The sequence below is a fragment of the Pteropus vampyrus genome, unplaced genomic scaffold (genome assembly GCF_000151845.1).
Source record: "Pteropus vampyrus isolate Shadow unplaced genomic scaffold, Pvam_2.0 Scaffold44, whole genome shotgun sequence".
Classification (NCBI taxonomy): Eukaryota; Metazoa; Chordata; class Mammalia; order Chiroptera; family Pteropodidae; genus Pteropus; species Pteropus vampyrus.
In genome coordinates, this window is record NW_011888825.1 from 5381769 (window position 1) to 5403264 (window position 21496).

Sequence of the window (21496 nt, forward strand, 5' to 3'; positions counted from 1 at the left end):
TGTGTGTGTGTGTGTAAATGTATATATATTTTTGCTAAACCATAATAGAGTTAATTGCAGGCATTGAGACACCTCACAAGTAAGTACTTCTACATATATCTCCTAAGAAAAACAAAAACAAAAACAAAAACAAAAAACATTCTCCTAAGTAATCATAATACAATGATCACACCCAAGATATTTCCCATTGAGACTTTTTTTCATCATAACATGTGTGTCTGTGTTTTTGGTTTGGAGTGTAAGGTTTCCATTTGTCTGGATACCCTTGCTGATGATGCCCATGCTAACGTGAGCTGACCTCTTTCAGTGCAAAACAATATAGCTCCATTACTCAATATCGTGGGCAAATATCTCTAAATAATTAAATATTATAATTCTATTTTACTCAAAGCACAATTGCAATATTGCCTACTAAAGAACCTGATAATGAACTAAAATTCTTGTACTACAGGAAAACCTTTTTAAATGTTTTCTTCTTTTAAAAGATAAAGACACCGAAGTGAAATTCAGACTTAACTTCCAGCAATATCTAGCCAAGCACAAAACCTTAAAATTAGCCTCTGGGAGAATATAGGTGTGAAAGAACCACTAAGAGACGAGAGACAAATTGCTTCCATCTCCCTCATTTCTGTTCATAGCACGGCCAAGCAGAGGTCCCCATCCCTAGTGCCCATTAGAGTTATCTTGGGATATCTGCACAGATACCTTGGAGCCTACCTCAGACCCATTAAATAGGGCTCTCTGGGGCAGAGCCCGGGCATCAGTGTTTACCAGCTCCTCAGGTGACTCTAAGTAGCCAGCTTTGAGACACAATGCCCTGTAGGAATGGGAGCTCAGACATCGGCTGCAGCTGTGAATTTTTGTCCACCTCCAGCGAGCATAGTAACTCCAGTCTTACGTTTTTTTCTTCCTGCTGTGGATTTTCCCTCCAGCGTTCACCCTGAGATACTGCCAGGCCAGAACCATTCCTAAACACACTGGCCGCAGACCTCCCACCAGGCTGGAGACATGGGGGAATTCTAGCAGGAGGTGGACACTGTAGCAGATGGCAGACCTTTCGCTCACACAAGTGTCCAAAAGACAGAGCGATGCATTTTGCCAGCACTAACGTCCTAAACAGGTGAAAAGAGCAGGAACCAAGAGCAAAATCACAATGCGATGTGCTGGTCTGAGTGGTGCTGAAAGCACTTTTCTCAAAAAAGTTTTTGGCAATGACAACATTCTCTCTATGACAGGGAGCTCAGCCACAGAAGAATGCCATATATGACACTGCATGCTGCCGATGTCCCTTATGGACAGTTGAATCTTCTAGCAAAGCCTTGAGTTGGTGAGACCTCTACATACCTAAAAATGGGAACATACGGAGGATCTGACTCATCTCTTTTTTCCCTCAATTCATGGCAATCACCACCCTGTAACTTAGGCTCTGTATCTACGAAAGGGGAGCCTGCAGCGTAAAAGAGTTTATTAATTTCCTACCACATACCAGGAGATGAGTCAGACACAGGTTTGGCCTGGAGGAGTCCAGAATAACTCATTCTGCAAAATGCAGAGACAAACATGTCTACTTTGGACAGAAAGACACCCAAGTCCATGCTTTGGACGCTTCACATCCTGTCACCAGTGTGGTGGCAGGGGCACACATGGAGAAACAGCGGGCCGGGGATAGTAACCCTATCTGATTCCTGACATTGCAGGCCCCTCCCACACCCTCAGATCTCCCTTACATCCTGGGATTGAATGGCCCTATAAAAATGTCCAGCATGAAAGACAGATTCAAAAACTGAAGAAACATTATCCTGATGGAAGTCCTTTAACATCCTCTATTCTCTGCCTTCAGGCCCTTCCCCCAAGGCCCCACCAAACCTGCCCCCACCCCTGGCCAGGCAGAGAATTTATGGGCTGTAAGTCTTGTTTTTCTACATTGATGGAAATCACTGGCAAACATTTCCACTCGATCCAAAGAGTCAAATATCAAGGCACCCAGCTGAGCTCCAGGAGTCAGGGTTTATGAAGTCAATCAACGTGCCCTGTGACTATAAAACATCTTATAGTTACTATGACAGGACAGTATTCAAGTTCATAAAAAGATGATTTTTGTCTAACTTTCATTGCCTAGAAGGCCCTAGCTTCTTTTACAAGGAGATTGTATATCAGGAGCGGATACAGAACCTGAAAAGCTAAGTCAACCAGCTGTTGTTTGCTCACTTTGCTGGGGTAAAGTAGTCAAATCAGACTTAAGGGTCCCAAACAATATCCCATAGACCCTTTGGGTACACTGAAAGTGGGGGAAATATGTACCTCTTATGTCGTATGCTACAGATAGAAGGCAGGGGTTAGGGAACCCATTTTACCTGAACTCCCAGCCCCTACCTCCTCCAGGGTGTCAGGACCCCATGTGGAAAGGAGGAAAGTCAGTGATGAACCTCTCCAACATGCCACCAGAACCCTGGAGAAGGTTGAATCACAGGCCATCTTTTCAGGGTGGCAACTGTACTGAAAGAAACTGAAGTTGGAGTACAAGGAAGTGGAGGGATTATGCTGTGGAGGTAGGGTAGGGAGTGGGGGTAGGGTAGAGAGTGGGGGTGGGGTGGCAGATTCTCCATTCTTTCAGTTACCTGAATAATCTCTGTATTGGTCAGTACTCATGTTATGTTTCATTCAGATCATTATGCACAAGGCCTTTATGTTAACTGGAGCCAGGGCAACTGGAGTAGGTTTTTTATAGGAATCTAAAAGTAGGAATCTAGGCAAACAAAATGTCAGAGATGCCCAGCTATTGTGTTAATCTGGGGGAGAGGGGGATTTAATTTTCTTTATCTCTACAGTAGATTGACAGGTTGGATATTTAGAAGTTTCTTTCCAGCTCCAATACACTCTGCCACTAGAAATCACCAAGTATATGGAATCCAGAGGATTTTAGCCTAGCAAAGCATCACAAAATGGCCCTCAATGTTGGACTGAAGGCTGTTGTTCTCTTTTTTTGGCTCTGGAAATCTGTCCCAGGTGAACTCAGCTGGAGCCCCTTCCTGTCCTCAATCTGTGTTTCTAAACTTTGTAAATAATTGTAATTAACTGTGAGAAGGCAATTTAAAATCACAAAATTACAACTGTTAGCATTGTTGCCAGGCATAAAGTTTTTCTGAATTATCTTTGGTCCAGTCCACTACTACACAATAAAATATTTGGACTCATCCCATTGACCAAAAAGCTGTATTGTCATTGCTCTGTAGGAAGCTAGAAAGTTTAGGATTTGTTTTAGGAAGTTTTTAATGTCAATCCAGGAAAAGCAATTCTTCCATGAGTAGCACCTCAGGACATGTGTTAATATATGTTTCTGTATACAGATCTCTATTCTGTCTGTGCACAGCAACACGTTATTTTTATCCCTTGGTGTAGAAGATACTAGAAATGATGTGCGTGGAGGAAGTTCGAAAGGAGTAGAGAATTTTCTCCAAAGACCCAGGTTCTTTTTGATGCAGACCTATTTTTCTGAGGAAGTTATCCAATCTATTTGATTACTTAATAAATTTGAATTTTTTTTGGTCTTATTGGATAGATCGAGTTTATTTGTATTTTGGTTTACCACCTCTCCAGTTTGAAGTTATATTTATTCTTTTAGTGGTTACATTTAAACGTTTTGTATGACTGACTTAAGAAAATCTAAAGCTGATACCCCCACTCTTCTCGCTATCAACACAGACTTTAAAATGCTTTAACATTGTCCCCCATTTCACCTTTCTCTCATTCTCAATAGTAATCTAAACAATTTATTAATTTTATTAACTTTACAGTCATTGCTCATTTAGAAGTACTAGCATGTTTACCAATTTCTTGGCTTAATATTGCTTTTATTACATCATGCTTTCCTTCTGGATTCAGTCCTTCTTGCTAAAGTATATACTGAGTAGTCATTTCAATGAAAGCCTGCATGTAGCTAACTCTGTTTATCTGAAAGTTCTCCATGTTTTGGCCTCTGGAAGTCTTATTAAATGTATCCTGGACCTAGTTAGTCTATTCTGTGTCTATAAACCACCTTTTTCTAGTCCTCCATCTTTTTATCTCTTTGGTAATTTTGTCAAATCTTTCAGTTATTAGTATTTTTCAGTTGTTTTGCTCTGCTGTTTGGTAAATTTATTAGGTTGATCTTAGTTATTACTATGTTTTTCTGCTATTTTATCCTAGCCATTGAATTTTTAATTTTAACTCTATTTTTCATTTAATATTACTTTTCAAATCTTTTTTTTTATATTGTCATACTTTTTTCATTATGACTTTTATATTTTCTTTTATATCTTTAATAATTTGAAACAAGCATGATATATATTTTGGAGGTTTGTCTGGGGGTTTGCTGCTTTCCCCTCATGGTTGATTTCCTTCCTCAAGTGACTGAAATCACTAATTGTGCACTCATCTTCGATTGTGGTTATTCATTCTGGAGAAGTCTCCTGAGAACCAAGTTAGGGAAAATTGTCCAGAGCAGTTTCAGTTTTTCTTCTGCCAAAGATACCAGAGGTGTCGATGGTCCTGAGACCAGTCTTTATGTTGACTTCTCAGCTTGCGGTTCTCACACTTCACAGGAAGTATAAACTCAGACCACATGCAAACGTACAGCTCAGAACTGCGGTTTTAATTCCTTGTGGGTGGCTTTTAAATTTTGTCCAAATTCCCATACCCTTGCCCCTGTTTTCTGGTTCTGGGAGGTGAGGTTTTCCAATCCATGAAGGCAAGAGCATGGGGTCTGTCAAGGCATTTGGCATTATGGAAGGGGCATAGTTTTGTTTCTTCTGGCAAACACAAGGCCAAATTCCAGAACCCAGCCTTCCGCCTGCAAGTCCTCTCTCTTACTTACCCTCTGTGGGTTGCTGCAGCCTCAGCCTCCACATACTGTTCTAGCAGGATTTCCTTTCTTTGAGCTTTGGCTTGGTGTACTTGTTTTTGTTGTGGTAGTTGTCATATTTTATGCAACATTCCTATCTGTTTAATGTTAGCTGGCAGAGGGAGGCAGGAATTAGATCACATCTTTCCTTGGCTCAGTCCATCTCTTTGCTGGAAGTGTTTCTCAGATAATTAAAAGTTTTAATTATGAAGCTATAATTGTGCCACATCTCATAAGCGGAAAAGTTAGCCTTCCAACATCTACTGCATTGCTGTAACGCGTGGCAGATACACACAACAACATTAGCCCTCCAGTGGAGACTGCTATGGAATGCTACCCAGTACACAAAGCTGGATGTCCTGAGATGATACAAGAATGAATCAGATGATTCACTCTTCATGTCCCCAGGCTGTGCCCTGCCAGCATCTTCCATTTCCATCTGTCTATACAACCAGTAATGGTTTTTAAGATGTTTATTTTTCACAACTATCAACTTCTGAACCTTTAATGCAGGAGACTAGACCAGAACTAAAAGTCTGGTATAAATTCAATCCTTTGAAAAAGGTAGTGGAGAGGAAAAAGTATAATAGAAGTTTTGAATAGCATAACCAAAAAATCTCAATGCCACCTACCCCTTGTAACATTCCTGGTTTTCACATTCTCTATTCTAAAAATGTAAAATGGGTCTTTAGCCATTCCACACTCCTCCCACTTTCCTGTTCATGTAAGCTGTGTCCTAGATGGGTAGACTGGAAATTCTATTCTGGGAGTTGCCATAATCCAGCTTGGAAGCCAGCACAGTGCAGAAGATAGGAGTTAGCAGGTTAATCAACAGTTCATCTAACTACTCAAAGTTTTCTTACAGCTCAAAAGTGACAAAAATTTCTAGAATGATCAACATTTGACTATTCTCACTGTATTTGTGAGATTCCAGCTGTTACCCAAGGATGCAAAGTAAACGATATTCTTAGGATATAGAAGATAATAAATTAACAGTCAGTGCTACCACTAGGCAAAGAAGGTTCATCACTATGATATTTCAGTTTTTCTCCCAAGTGACTGGTTGTTTCCTTTCTTCATTATCTACCACAAAAACCTCTTCTTGCTTTTTGTTCTAAAATGATAACAACAGATGGTTAGTCCTAATACACCTTATCATCATAAAGGCAATAACACCTTATAAACAATTTTAGAAATAAGAAGAGGAAATAATCACTCATCTATAATTTTAGCAGACTAACATTTTAATGTATTTCCTTTCGATCTATTTTTTTTGCATTATGACTTTATTTAAACAGTCAAAATCATAGTACTATGTGTGTTTTTCATGCATTTAAAGAAGTTTTAGGTTCCTAAGCATCTCATCTTTTTTTTCTCCATCATAACAACCCTCTAACTAGAGCAAGGCAAAAATTCTTGGCCATATTTTAAAGAGATGAAAACTGAGATGCTGGCATTTGATGGTGAGTTGTTCAGCATCACGGGGAGAGACAGGAGAAGCTCACTGTTATCAAAGCTCTTTGTAGATGTGTGCAAATCCAGGGAACCCATGTTTGCTACTTCAGCCACACAAACTCATGGGTAGTGAGAATGAGAGCCACAGCTGGAATTAAAGGGAGAAAGGTGGGATGGAGGGTGGCTTTGAGAAGTAGTAATTATGTGTGTAATCAGTGTGTGCCTATCCAGAAGCAATAAAGCCAGCTTTCCTGTGAGGCATTTAGTTTTGAAGGGAATTCTAAAGGAAAAAATTCCCAACAAATACTCTGTGTGATGGCAATACTGGACCAGGTAGATAACCTCTGTTGTAGACTGCTTTGATGAACTTTGCTCATTTGGACCTACAAATTCTGCATATTTAAAAACAAAACAAAACAAAACCTCAGTCTCCTTATTTTTATATTTTATATTATACAGTAGATGCATTATTTTAGCAAATTTGTAACTTGAGGACTACAGGAAGAAAATCTTCCTCAGAGGGCATCTAAGATGGCGTTGGTTACCAATTTGCCAACTCCAATTTGTCTCAATGGTTAATTAGCAACTTTCTCTAACTTTCCCACAGCTCTGCGTATCTGAGAAGAGTTGTATGCCCTGAGGAGTCCTGAAAACATAGGACAAACCACACCGGATAGAGAATAAATAGATGGGAAGGTGTGATAAAACAAGTATAGTAGAGTGTTAAGAACAGAATCTAGGGGATGAGTAGGTGGGTGTTCCCTGTAAAATTTATTTCATACTAAAAATTTTCATAATAAAATGCTGTTTAACAACAAAAACAAAACAGACAGCCTTCAGAAAAAAAATGGTTTCCTAAGTAACAAAATGCTGCTGAATAGATTTTTCATCTCTCTTCACCTCACCCTCTCACCATGTCATTTTTACCTCTATGAATTGCTTGAAAACATTTCTCTAAAGATAACTACATGTGATCAGAAAGCACTGAGCCAAACCTATTTTTGAGAGAACAAAACTGAGTCCTAAAAAGGGAAATTACTTGTCCCAAGTCAAGTCATCACATGGTAGGTTTAGGAGCAGCATCCCCACACACTTTCTTTCCCAGAGGATGAAAAGCTGGACTTCTTTTTTTTGTGAGACTTTACCTTGAAGGACTAGGAAACTCATGCATTTGGAAATTTTAAGCTGAGGTTTAAAAGAAGTTAGGATGCTAAGAACAACTCATGAACAAGCAGAGGGGATGAGAGAGTGCTCTAATTTGATTCTGTGGTTGATATTGAATTGAACTGAATTGAATTGAATTGAATTGAATTGAATTGAATTGAATTGGCCGTTATTGAACATTTGGCTTCTATTCATGGAGGCTGGCTCCCTAGAGGAGATGTCCTGGTCATTTCACCTGCCTGATATTTAGACCTAGTCTCTTATTTTAATCTGCTAAGGTCATTTCACCTGCCTGATCTTTAGACCCAGTCTCTTATTCTAAAGGATTTAGAAGATGGGAAATCCAATAGCCTTTTTCTGAGTTTCTATCAGGTGTGAGGCACTGGAACAGTAACCACGGAAAATTTTTTAAAAATGAGCAAAACACAGATTCAAGGAGCTAACCATTCTATTAGGGATATAGGAGACATGAAAAGAATAAGTGAAAATTTTATATATTGAATCGCAGAAAAGCGATGACCCTTTTTCTACCATAAGACCATGCTTATTTAACAGCATGATCCCAAAGGGCAAGAGGGATTTTTATGCATAGCTGTGGAGTTCAGGAGGTCCTGAAGAAATAGTACAATACGCTCCATTAAAGTCTTTCCCCTTACATCTGGATTTCAGTCAAAATATTGAACATCCATGTGATTGCTCACCCTGACCTGCTAACTGCCAAATACATTTGATCTTTGGAGTTTCTTGGCTCTTCCTAGCCTCCTTCCTGTCTGCATGTAAGATAACCACTATCCCGGCATCCACAGCATTACAGTTGCCCTGTGTTCCATCTGACCTCTCTGAATGGATTTTAAAATATTCTTCCATAACCCAATACCCCCATTAAGGCCTCTTCCAAGGCCTCCTACTCTCCATCTCTTAAAAATTCAATCCATCTATGGTTTCTCCTCTCACTTCTAAGCAGATCACTCCAAGTACACATTTGTAGTGTTATACCTCTGCCTGATGGAAGCTGCACCTGCAACTCACATCCTTCACTCTCTGTACATTCAGAATCACACCTCTTTATTCATACTCACTTAGTCTCATCTATTTCCAAACTAATACAATAAAAATTTAGGAAGAGTCATTTTTATTCTCCCAAACCAACCAGACACCAAAATGTGACTATTCTTCCCCTGGTTCAGGTGTTCATTAGCTGTAGCCCAAATGACTGCAGTTGTTCCCTCAGTGAAGCTCCCACCTGCAGTGTGCTCTATGCTACACTAAACCACAACTAATTCAATCTATACCCACCACCATATCGATCTTCCTAGACATTTAAGGGCACATATCAGTGCCTTGCTCAAAAACTTTTCCATCAGAAAGAAAATTCTAAAATTTTTAAACTGACTTTTAAGATCCATCACAATGAGATTCTAATTTTTCTTTCTCATCCCATCTTACAATACTCCTCATAAACAAAATATCCACTCTAGTTAAATTAATCCTCTTACCACCAACCCACAACAGCACCCCAATATAACTCTCTCTCACTTTGTGGTTGCCCTCCTGGGATTTCTCCTCAGTGTCTCCCTGTATGTCTAACTCCTATCCATTTTAATGGTTCCATCTCTGTTGAGAGGTTTCCTTCAATGTCTTAGCACACAAAGCCCTCTCCTACTCTCTTAACTCTGAAAGTTTCTGATGCTTATCATTTGCATGCCCTCGTTTGGCACTGCACATGCTACTCTATACTGTGATTCTTTCTTGACTCCCCTACCAAATTGCAAGCTCTTGCACTAATGTGGGGTCTTTTTAGAAGCTCAAGAAAGTTGGATAATAATGTTCAAAGTCAGAAAAAAATGGAATTCCCAGCCTCTGTTTTGATTTCATAATTTGCCAATTCATAAGACACACTGCTCAGATGAAGGCAGCTGTGTGCTTTGGAGAAAGAACCACAGAGACACAAGCGTGAATCTGCATTTAGTTGATTCCTAGCCCCAACCAGGGAGTATTTGTGAGCCCTCACTCTCACCCTCACGTGTTCGTGCGCACTCTCTATCTCTCTCTCCCTCCCTCCTAATTATGATGACTTGTGTCAGGAAAAACAATGGGAAACCCATTCTTAACCTTCAACTCCCCACTTCAGCTTACAGCTCATTCTAAGGATCATTCAGAGATTTTAGCTCCTTCCACATTTGCCAAAGAGATTCCCAGACAGCACAAAATTACACCAAGGGTTAGCAGGGAGCCTGCCAATAGAAGCTAAGAAAGGAGGGAAATCATACTAGGAAAGAATGAGCTGAAAACAGACTAACTGCTGGAATGGCTACTAGCAGACCAGCAGGTCTTGAAACCTCAAAAGCTTTCATTGTAAGTACTAAACTTCATTCCTAGCCTCAATGCTGGGTAGCAAAGAGAGGCTACAGTTGGATTGGGAATGGCAGAAAATTTTCCCAGGACAGTGTCACAGAAATGCTCTACTCTGCTGTAGATAGCATGTTAAAACCAAAGTTTTCCAGGCAGCAGATTAAGGCCTTCGCACTTCGGATGATCCCTAAACTAGCAGCATCAGTATCATTTGCAAACCCATGAGAAATGCAAATTCTCCGGTCCCACATTAAACCTGCTGAATCTGATTCTCAAGAGCTGGGGACCAAGATTGTGTTTCAATGAGCTCTCCAGGTGATTCTGACGTCCAGTTAGGTTTGAGAAGCACTACCACAGCAAATGGTGCTAGTGGTTGTATTAGCAACTGCTGCATAACAAATGACTCCAGAACTCAATAACTTAAAATAATAGACACTGATTAGCTCACAAAGATTCTGAGGGTCAGGAATCCTGGGTGGTTCTGGCTCAGGTTATCTCTTGAGATTACAGTCCTGTGGTAGGCTGGGGCTGCAGTCACATGGAGGCTTAACTAGGCTGAAAGATCCATTTTTAACTCACTAACACAGCTGTTGGCAGGAGACTTCTGCTCCTCACCAGGTGGACCTCTCTACAGGACTCCTCCCAAAGCATGGCAGCTAACTTCCGCATGTCAAGTTATCTAATACAAAGAGCACTCAAGTTGGGAAGTACGATCTTTTATAACAGAACCATGGTAGCAGCATTCTATCGCTTCTGCTTTATTCAGCTTGTTCTAAGTGAATCACTAGACTTAGCCCAGAATTAAGCTCTACCCACTGAAAGAAGGCATATCAAAGAATCTATGGACATAACTTCTGAACCACTAGGACAGTTTGGGGGATGTCCACAGAACTTTAATAGCACATAGTATCTGAAGCATTCCGTTTTAATTAAGATCTTCCAGTTACAAAATAAATAAGTCATGGGGATGTAAGACTATAGTTAATAATATTGTATATTTGGAAGTTGCCAATAGAGGAAATCTTAAAAGTTCTCTTCACAAGAAAAAAAATGTAATTATGCATGGTGACGAATATTAGGTGATCATTTTGCAATTAAAAGATAATCTCTGCAGCACATGAAGTCAAGGGTAATCTTAAGAATCAGTTGTTTAATCCTAGAGCAAGCAACTACTCTGGCTTGTTTTTGTTTTTGTTTTTGCCAATAAACTGACTAGTTCCATTAAGCACAATTTTTATTTTAGCACTGGATAATGAACTAGGCATTTGCTTGGTAGGTTGGCCTAATCAACATGCTATTAATTTGTGGAACTAAGGTTTCTTCACCCTGATTCTGCCTGGCCTGGATTGGATAAGAGCTTGCCCGTCTCTAGTCCTCTAAGCTGCTATGGACTCTTAGTTTCCAATGGGTTCATGGGGTTTCTTCCTAGCTACTCACTATAGAAGGACCTACCTTTCCCACTGCCTTCCACCATTAAAGGCCTTTAGGTTTGGCTGTGGAGGAAACCAGTGAAGCTAACTGTCCTCTCTTGGGAGAGAAGAAGAATGACAGCTTGAGTATTAATGACAGTAAAGCCCACAAGCTTTCCTTAGTCCATAATCTTACAGCACAGTACAGAATACATATAGAATGGTACAATTTCCATCTCAGAGGGAATAAACAAAATCACTTAATTTACCATTCTTGTTTTACAGATGAAAAAATCAGTCATAAGGAAGTCAAATGCTTGGTGTAAGTTCACTAATTAACAACAAAGCCAGGACTAAATTCCAGACTTCTCTACTAGAAAGTGCTTTTCTAAAATAGGCAATATGATTGCCATCTGCATCAAGTTCAGGTACGCTTCAACTCAACTTTTATGTCCAATGACTATTTTAAGGGTAATATAGAAATGTTAATAACAGCTTTTGTTACACACACACACACTCTCTCTCTCTCTCTCTCTCTCTCTCACACACACACACACACACACACACACACACACACACACACACACCCATACACAGAAAAAGATTTCTCTGAGTAGTTGCTAATCAAATGTACTCTCTCACACCACCAGTGGGAGTATTTGGAATAATTTTTCCAAAGGGCAATTTTGCAGTTTATACCTGTACAATACTGCTGGGAGTATAAATTCATATAACCGTTGTAGAAATCAACTTAGCAATGTATACATAATATTCATAGCCTTGGATCTTATGATTCTATTTTGGGGAATACAGTCTACATAACTTGTATTCAATATAACAAATAGCACTACAAACAAAGATATCCATCAAAGTACTATTTATAATAGCCCCAAATTAAAAAGCATCTAAGGGCTAAAGGATAAGTAAATTATGATATATTACTAAATTGAGATTTAGAAGTCAATACCTTATTTATAAGAGACCTAACAATGTAGTTAGAAAATATTTATACTACCGCCATAAATAATAAAATCATGATAAATTGCATATATGCCCTGAGCCTAATTAGGTTATATTTTTTAAAATGTGTGACACATAGTAAAATTTGAGTAAATGCATCAAATTGGTTATAAGGGTAATCTTTACCTTTTTGCAACATTTTCTGTAATTTGCTACATTTTCTGTAATGAGCATATATATACAGTCAGTTGTGCTAAAATTTCCACATATGCATTTCTATAATAATTGCACTGTATAAAATCACACAATAAAAATTACAGGACATATGGGGAGAACGCAGTTAGGGTACAACAGTCAAAAACTTCATCAGTGGCACGTTTTAAAAAAGATAGGAACCTAAGAACGATAGTAGCACAGTTTTACACACCTTAAATGATTATGGAATTCATAAATACTACAATAAATATGACACTTGACCTTGAAAAAGTCCTAAATTTTCCTTGTGGAAGTGGGCATTGGAAGGGTTGCAGCTTGTGAGTTATTGTGATGTGGTGGAAGGAGGGTTATCTAAAATGGAACCTAAAAGTTTACGGCCATACCACCCTGAACAAACCCGATCCCGTCTGATCTCGGAAGCTAAGCAGGGTCGGGCCTGATTAATACTTGGATGGGAGACCACCTAGGAAGACCAGGTGCTGTAGGCATAAAAAATAAAAAAAATAAGGGATTGTAAACTGACAAGGCCCTTGCAATCTGTGAGATCAACCAAGGATTGCCTCACCTAAAAATAAATAAATAAATAAAATAGAACCTAAAGCCGTACTCCAGACATGGATGGGTATGACTCATAACTTTTGGTGAACTGAGGTAGCTGGTAGATATTTAAGAAGGGTGTGTGTGTGTGTGTGTGTGTGTGTGTGTGTGTTTTCTTGCATGGCTGGGCTTAGCTAATGTTTCTTGTGGATGAAAATGCACATAAACAAATGCAAAATTCACATTATGCTCAATTTCCTAATATATTAACTCCCTGAAACAATTTCACTTTTTCAAAACAAGCATCATAGCAGAATTGACTGTATTGTGTTTGTAGTGCATAAGCTTTAATATAAGCTAATAAAACCATATTTCTAAAGTTGTCTAGACACTGTATACTGTCTCAAAACAACTAGTCACATTAATAAAGAATTACTAAATGTGAATCTGCTTGGCAACTAGAAGGCAAAAGAAGCAGATGACCGACAAATATTTTACTCTTCAAATACATTATATTACATCAGTGTTTTGAAGATGAATTTTGAAAGCATTATTTGATGACTAGAACAGCTATGGAATTGTTTTAATAAACTTTGGTATATCATGTAGGTATTGGACTAAATGATCTGGCGGGCATTTCTAATGCTAATAATGAGATTTTATGATAGTGTACTTTTTTCCTTGGTAATAAGGTATTTTATTTTGGATGAGAATAAACAAACTCAGTTTCCAGAGAGCTGAGATTTAGTACAAACTCCATGAATTTCAAACAGGAATTGCCTATAATAAAAATAAATCCAGTCATACCATTGCGAGTGTAAATATTTCAAATTTACAAAAATATGTTTAAAATACATTTTATATTTTGTTGAAGTTGTGTCTAAGAAAACTGCAAATATGTGAAACATCTCTTATTTCTGTTCATTTTTATATGAACATATGCTGTTAAATAGTACAAATTACTTTGTTCTGATTATGGAAGATAACTTATTTCCTTAAACTACTGTCTTAGCATCTTTGTGTCAATAGAAAATAACCCACAGACTCAAACCTTTTTATTTTCTAAATGTCACCTGAGAGCAAATATGAAGTTTTCTTCTATTTCAAAATCACCTTGACTTAAACAAATACAAAAAAATAAGGCCTTTCCTGGGAAACAGTTTTTTCAACTGAACACTTCCTTTTCTCTGATGGATGTTATAAAAAGGGAAACGACTCATTTGGCAAAGTATATAGTACATCATTACTCAAATCTGAGTTCAATAGTTCAGATTTTTAGAGGCCTTGGGGAGGAAGAAAAAGAACTTTCTGTTTTCAAGGAAAATGATTTTGCCCAAGCTTTCAAAACTGAGCTAGTATATTCTACAAAATTCTGATAATAGGCACTTATAAGTTCAGACATCGAAATCAATATATTGAAAATGCATACATATCTAATTATTATCCAATTTTCAAAAACTTCCTGTTTTGAAGGACATTGATTTCACCCAAACCTTTAAAACTGTGCTTGCATGTTGTGATAATAGGTATACATAAGTCACATGTTTAAGCTGATATACTCATAGAACTGTTTAAATGAATTATTACTTATTTGCTTTTTTATAAATGAAGGAGAAACATACTTGCAAGAAGAGAGCCAAAATACAATCTATGCATTGATGTAATTTGCTAAACAATCAAGGGGTTGCACATGGAACAAGACATTTAATGTCTAATGGATTTCTAAGCATTTCAAAATAATCACCTTTTACATTTGCATAGCACTGCTCATACATGAGATCCTTTGATTAATGATTTTTCATGCTTCCTTTCCTTGAGAAATCAATAAACTATTATAAGAAACTATATTTGAAATACTGTCATACCTTTCCAAATGCCTTATTTTTCAACTAGCATTACATGTAGAGTAGCCCCCGGCACTTACTCTAATAATGTGCAAGTAGTCTGCACAGTTCATGAGATTCCATCATTTCTTAATTTTGTAGAGGCAGATGATTTGAATTCCTATGACGATGGTATAATTATTCAGTCTCCAAAAATGTGGGGAAATATTTCTCTTCAGAAATGATCAAGTGAATAAAATTATGGTGGAAACTAAAAATTCAATAAACATAGGTTCTGAGGAAATTTACTGGAAACCCACAGCCAACAAAAGGACGTGACCAGGGAGACAGAGGTGGGGAGCAGGTAAAAACATCTCCACATCTGAGAATTTCAGGACTTAGAAAAATGTCCAGAAGTATCCACTGAAAATATCAAGGCTGACCATGAACGAGATCTGAAACTGCTTGTACATCCCACTCTGCTGCATGTGGGTCTCTGTCCCTTTATTGGTGGCCCTCTGAAGCATCCATTCTGGGCTCCTTTCTCTTTCTCTTCCCCTCTAGTTTTCTACTTCCTTCTCTGCTGCATTTATGTTGAGTTCTGGTGATGCAATGAAACTTTTCAAAGTTCTGTCATACATGTACAGAAGGTGACACGGCAACCAGCTTTATTTTAATCAGGATATTAGATGAGTAAAGTGAAAATACAGTTATTTGTGTATATGTAAACCTACCAGCTTTTTAATTCTTCAGTTCTCTGTACTGCTCACTCTCTCTCCTTTGCCACCTCCCTCATCCTTTCCAAATGAATCCCCCTTTCTATGTCACCAAGCTATTAAAAGCCCACTCTTAGATTTCTGAGTGGACTGGAAAGGACATTATGGTGAAATGGATTAGTTTTCTGCAATATTCCAATACTAAATCTAGAGAGATGCCATGAAAATAGATCCTTTAGATACAGAAAGTCCCCTTATTTAAGCAATTTTCAGCTTGAAGCATCCTCTAAGCCCTTTCTCTATGAGCTTCTACAAATTGGAAATTGTCACCATCAACTAAATGAGAAATAAAACATTACTCTTTTTCTTTCCTTCTATCTTCTTCTTTTTTTTTTTTTAGTGTTTTCTCACTGTTACCAAAATTTCCAGAGGATAAAGAAAAATATCAGGAGAAAAACAAAGGATGTTTGATATTTGGATTCATAGTGAAGAAATAAGGATATATAACTGGTGAAAGAATTTTTGATGGTTGAAACTTTTTTAATTTCAGTGTTGGTGAGAGAAAACACAAAGCATTTAAATTTCTTCATTCTCTCATGGAACTTTCAAGTGAGGTTCAAAAAGATGGAGATTCTTAAAAGAAGATTATTTTTCTTTCCACACTTGCAAGACTTTAGCATAGGCTAGTGCAGCGTAGCCTTGAAAAAGAGCCACTATACTTTTAACAAAAATTTCAAGAACATTAAACAGGCAGAGCAGACACAATTTGTGTTCAATAATTAATGTTAGAAACCTTAGCATCCATCTAAAGAGTAGAAGCTACAGTTAAAAAAAAAAGATCTAACTAGAACCTTCTGATTAAAAAGCTGTTGTTCAAGTAACCATGCATTTATAAGCACATTAGTGTAAAAACAGGACATACAAATGCAGTAAACAGGACAAAAACATACTAAATACATTTTATATAAGAAGCTTTATTTATGTAAATGACTATCCATGATGATCTTAAAGCAAGTATGAGGAACCCGTTGGTCAACTCAAGTCCAGCTAAGAAAAGGGAGACAGCATAGATCAGAGATACATGGGTGAAGTTCATTACACTTCCTGTCTCTTCTGAAGCATTTCCATTTACTCATCCACCCATTGCTGGCTGGCTTCTGTCACACCATCTTGTAGTCCATCTTGTCTCAGAGTCACTAATACCTGCCTAACTGATGAGACAAACATTCTTTTGTTTCAGGCCTCTATGCATCCCTTCTGCAGCATTTAAAACCACTGACCTTGAAATCATCTCCACTAGCTCCAACATGTTATTAGGATAATTTTAAACATGGCAAAAATAGGAAGGAATTGTACAACAAACACCCACTTACCCACCAACTAAACTCTAAATACATATTTTTCTATACTTTTATTATCACAAGTCTATGCATCCTTCTAACTCTCCATCAATTCATCTTATCATTTTTAGTGCATTTCAAAGCAAATGATAGACATCAATACAGTTCCCTGTAAACATTTCTGCATGCATGGCATAACCTATGGAAACTGTCTCCCTCTGGGGCAAAAATATAAACATGTTTTCCTGGTCCTGCTCTCCTCCTGCCCTCTTCTTGTGCTCTGCTATACCCTTTCACATCTCAGCTATGGTGATGGCTCTCACAATCTCAACAACCATGCCTCGTGATGGCTCCCAATTCTAACCTTATTTGTGAGCTTCAGCTTACTCCAACAATGCGCTTTCTAATTTTTGAGTCTAAAAGAAAGTTGTTTCTTCTCCCTGATACCTGTTATTTCTTTCTCTGTTCTCTATCACAGTAATAATTACTAATAAATACACCTGACCTAGAAATAGTCTCTCATTTCTTCTCCTTTCCTCATTGCTAGCATTCCACAGAAAATTTTATAATTCCCATTACCAAAAAGTCTAGCGAATCTTTTCCCAAGCCCCATGCCTACTGCACTGCTGTAGTTCAAGCCTCATCATTCTTCCTTTAGGTTTCTCAATACCCACCCAGCTCAGTGTGCATCCTCTACCATTCACATGCCACCTAAGATTAGGTTTCCACAAAACAACCAGGGAGGTGTGCAAAATCAGTCCTCTATTGAAAGAAAGCCTTCAACATGCATTCCCCAGCCCCCACCTCTAGAGCTATGCTGTCCAATGTGGTAGTCACTGACTATTAAACACTTGAAATGTGACTATTCGGAATTGAGATATGCCGCAAACATAAAATGCACATTAGATTTGTAATATTTTGTATGGAAAAAATGCAAAATGTCTCATTGATATGTTTTGTTTTTGATTACATATTGAAATGATAATATTTCATGCATATTGGCTTAAATAAAAATATTATTAAAATGAATTTCACCTCTTCATTACTTTTTTAAGGTGGCTGCTAGAAAATTTAAAATGACATATGTGGTTCCCATTCCATTTCTATGGGACAGTGCTGACCTAGAATAAAGTCCAAACTCTCTAAACATACCATTTAATAATCCTCCACAATCTTTCCTTGTGCTTTGTTCCCAACTTGATATCTCACTCCTCACTTGCTAAGGCAGACTGCTGAATTAACCACATGGTGGGATTGTTTCTCAGAACAGAGGCCAGGTGATGAAGTATTACCTCACTATGTCCCCCTATTACTACCCCCAGATGCTTCACAGAATGCCCAGGCATCCAAAAGACAAAAGGAAAAATGCAGAAGCAAGGGAAGATCCATAAATTAAACATGCACTCAAGTACAAAATCAAGGAAACATTAAAATGGATTAAGCTTTAAAAAAAAAAAATGACCAAAGACTGCTTTGGTTTGTGTTTATGTGATGTCTTTTCCAAAATAGAATGGTTGTAATGAAGTGTATAATCACCTTTACGTGAAATGCCATCACCCGAACAACTCTGCAGATCTCATAAAGTTCCCGTGGGTGGGTCACTGCCATGCAGTTCTGGAATGAACTATTCCTTTTTCATACAGCTGCAAAGAGCTCTGTTATTTCTGAATTGTATCTCCAGTGGGAGGTTAATCATCTATATCATGCATTCACAACACCTCACATAATGTTGGCTGTAGATACTCACCTAAGAGTAACAAGATAAGTAAGAGAAGATCAGGAGACATGCTGTAAACCTTTAGCCTACCCTAGAAATCTGCAAACTATGACCAGCAAGCCAAAGGCTTGTGTTGGTAAATAAAGCTTTATCGGACCATAGCCATGCCCATTCATTTACATAGTGTCTAAGGCTGCTTTCCTGCTATAAAAGCAAAGTTGAATAGTTGTGACAAAGACCATACTGCCCATGAAGCCTTAAATATTTATTTTCTGGTCTTTTCCAGAAAAAATGCTGACCTTTGCCTTAAGCATCTTTTTTAAAGTTTTTGTTTTTGTTTTTGTTTTTTCATTAACCAAATAGTGCATCTACTATGTGACAGGTATAGTTCCAGGCCTTGGAGCTACAAGGTTGAAAATTACTGGACTTTAGAATCCATAGCATAGAATGCTCATACTTAGTTTCTCGAGGGACTCCAAAGCATATACATTTTAGTCTTATCAAGCGAGACTTTCATTCACACTAGCCAGTGTTTTTCAAATTTATTTCTTCTACTGAGATCCACTGTAACAAATACATTTTACATCCAACCCTTTCTGTGCGCTGGTGCACACAGGTAAATAACTGAACAGAAGACAAAAGTATTTGTCTTTCTACCTATATGAAATTCATGCTGCTATTTTATCCTGCTATAGCCCCTTACATTTAAAAAATAATAATTTATTTTATTTTACATCAGTGTATGGTTATTCACACAGCTTAAAAGCCTCTTGGTATACCAGCTTTTTACTGTCTAGCTTTGGTCTTCACCATAGGCCATAGGTTATAACCTAGCAACCATTTATCTCAGATAAGATTGATTTGCTTCATCCATGCAGAATGTTCTTTTGTTTTAGATTTGGTTTTGGTTTTCGATATATGAATTATTTCCCAATGTGGTCTTTATTTAATCAGTATTCCAAGATTATTTCAAAAAATCAAAGGTCATGACAATAGTAAGTCCATGTTCTTGCTTGGTAACCACCAGCTGGAGCTGAGTAGTTTCTCCAGTGTTTGCTTCTAACTTGCCATCTTTTGCCACAGGACAAATGCACCTGAAAATCTCAAGAATTTTTATCACAAGCATTAACTCCCCATGACTCCCCTCCCCCACATAAATATAAAACAGATCCAATTTGTTTTCTTTCCATCATTAAACCCTAGTAGGGCATTCTAGTAGACCCTCTGGCTTTGAGAAAACCATTTTTAACAGATACTGTTGTGATCTCAAGTCCTCCTACACCAAGAAGGAAGAGTAAGTTCTCCTTAGAAAGAAAAACAAGTGGCCTTTATTTATAAAAGAAAAAGAAAAGAAAAGAAAAACCAAAACACCCACAATATTTGATGAAACTATAAGAATAATTAGAGTCCACCAGGAAATTTAAAAAAAAGAGTTTTTGTTTATTTAAAAGCTTTGTTTGTAAAATGAAATCACTTTATTGCTACAGTGTTTTCCTACTGCCAGAACTTTTCAAAACATCGAGTTAGAGCAAACATGGCTTCAGTTAAGAAAGGTGATGAGGGGAGCAGTTAGCTCTGGAAATATAACTTCAGTTGTAGCTTAATCCAGTTCCCTTTTTAAATACCTGAACTTAATGAGAATCTGCAAAGATTTATGACCGTAACAAACACATCGTTTTTGATTTTGTCATTCAAACCAGCCTAGCAACTTTGATATTTCCTATTGAAAGGAGAGAGCTAATCCAAGTAAGAACTCTGAAAAAGGGAAAAAGAATTTTATTCCTATAATTTGATTGATTACTTCCTACTCTGAATACTCAAGAGAGAAAAAGCAAACTTTCCTGTCTGTACTCGGATTTCTCCCACTAATCTTTTACAAGCAGGCAACAACCATAAAACACAAATTACTTACCAAGATCCATAGGCCAATCATGCTAGCTAGGTTCCAAAATCTATAAGCATCAAAATATTGGGGAAAACATCTCAGACAAAAACCAGAAATTTAAAGATGAATTAAGCACTGATTCAATTCAGTTCAATGCTTTAATTCATCAGTTCTGGGAGGAGAAAAAATAATGCTATAACTTGTTCCATTTTCTGGAATATTTTTTTGTCAGTGGTGCAAATCCTCCAAAATTAAATTTATGTAATTCAGAACATACAGTTGTTTCCCAACTATAATCTCCAGAATTGTATGCTGGGAATTAGAAACCCAGAGTTCATGTGTTTGGCTTAATCTTGGGCAAAGCACTCGGTTTCCTTACATACAGAAGACACTCTCTAAGATATCTTATAATTCCAACATCCTTTACAATTTATGAACCTATCTGGCTAGAAACAAAGAAAGTTCAAATTAAGAGTCTTGTCTGATGTGGCAACGACCTGGTCACTATAAAGGGCTTGGCACTAATAATGACCAGCTGGTAAGAAATCTAAATTTTCAATTAGATGAAAATTATTAACAAGAATAACAATAAAGATAGACAGGATAGTGTTTGGAAGTAACAAACGGACCTTGTCCTGATTAGGAATATTAACATATCTAAAGAAAAAAAATATCAAAAAATGTCAATATAGAAAAGAATAAGAAAAATGGACTTTGGCAATGACTCAGCCATGTTCAGAGGGAGTGCCTGGTTGGGGGATTCCTAGAGCCAAAAGGGAGCATAGGGTTGTACATGATAGCAGCAAAGAAGAACATCCAGAAACTAATCTTGCCCAAATCCAGGACCAGAGAGCAGCTGTCCGATTATATTTCTGTTAATATTTTGGCTTCTCCATGTAGCTATTCAGAAGGAGGAAATTTGCTTATTTGGACCAATTAATAGTTGAGGTTTTTTTTTCATGATTATTGTTATTTTTTAATGGGTAGGGGAAAAAAAAATCAATTGAATGGCCCAGAATTTCTGATATGCTCAGTAGCTCAAG

At 37.6% G+C, this 21496-nt stretch overlaps 1 protein-coding gene and 1 non-coding gene across 2 annotated transcripts in view; one reads left to right on the forward strand and one right to left on the reverse strand.

The window, feature by feature from the left end:
* Positions 1-21496, reverse strand: part of HS3ST3A1 (heparan sulfate-glucosamine 3-sulfotransferase 3A1) — a 91237-nt gene that overhangs the window by 56440 nt on the left and 13301 nt on the right. The gene's annotated exons all lie outside the window — the stretch shown is intronic.
* On the forward strand, positions 12805-12923 carry LOC111738862. The gene has a single exon (XR_002780010.1). It is a non-coding gene; the product is annotated as a 5S ribosomal RNA (ribosomal RNA).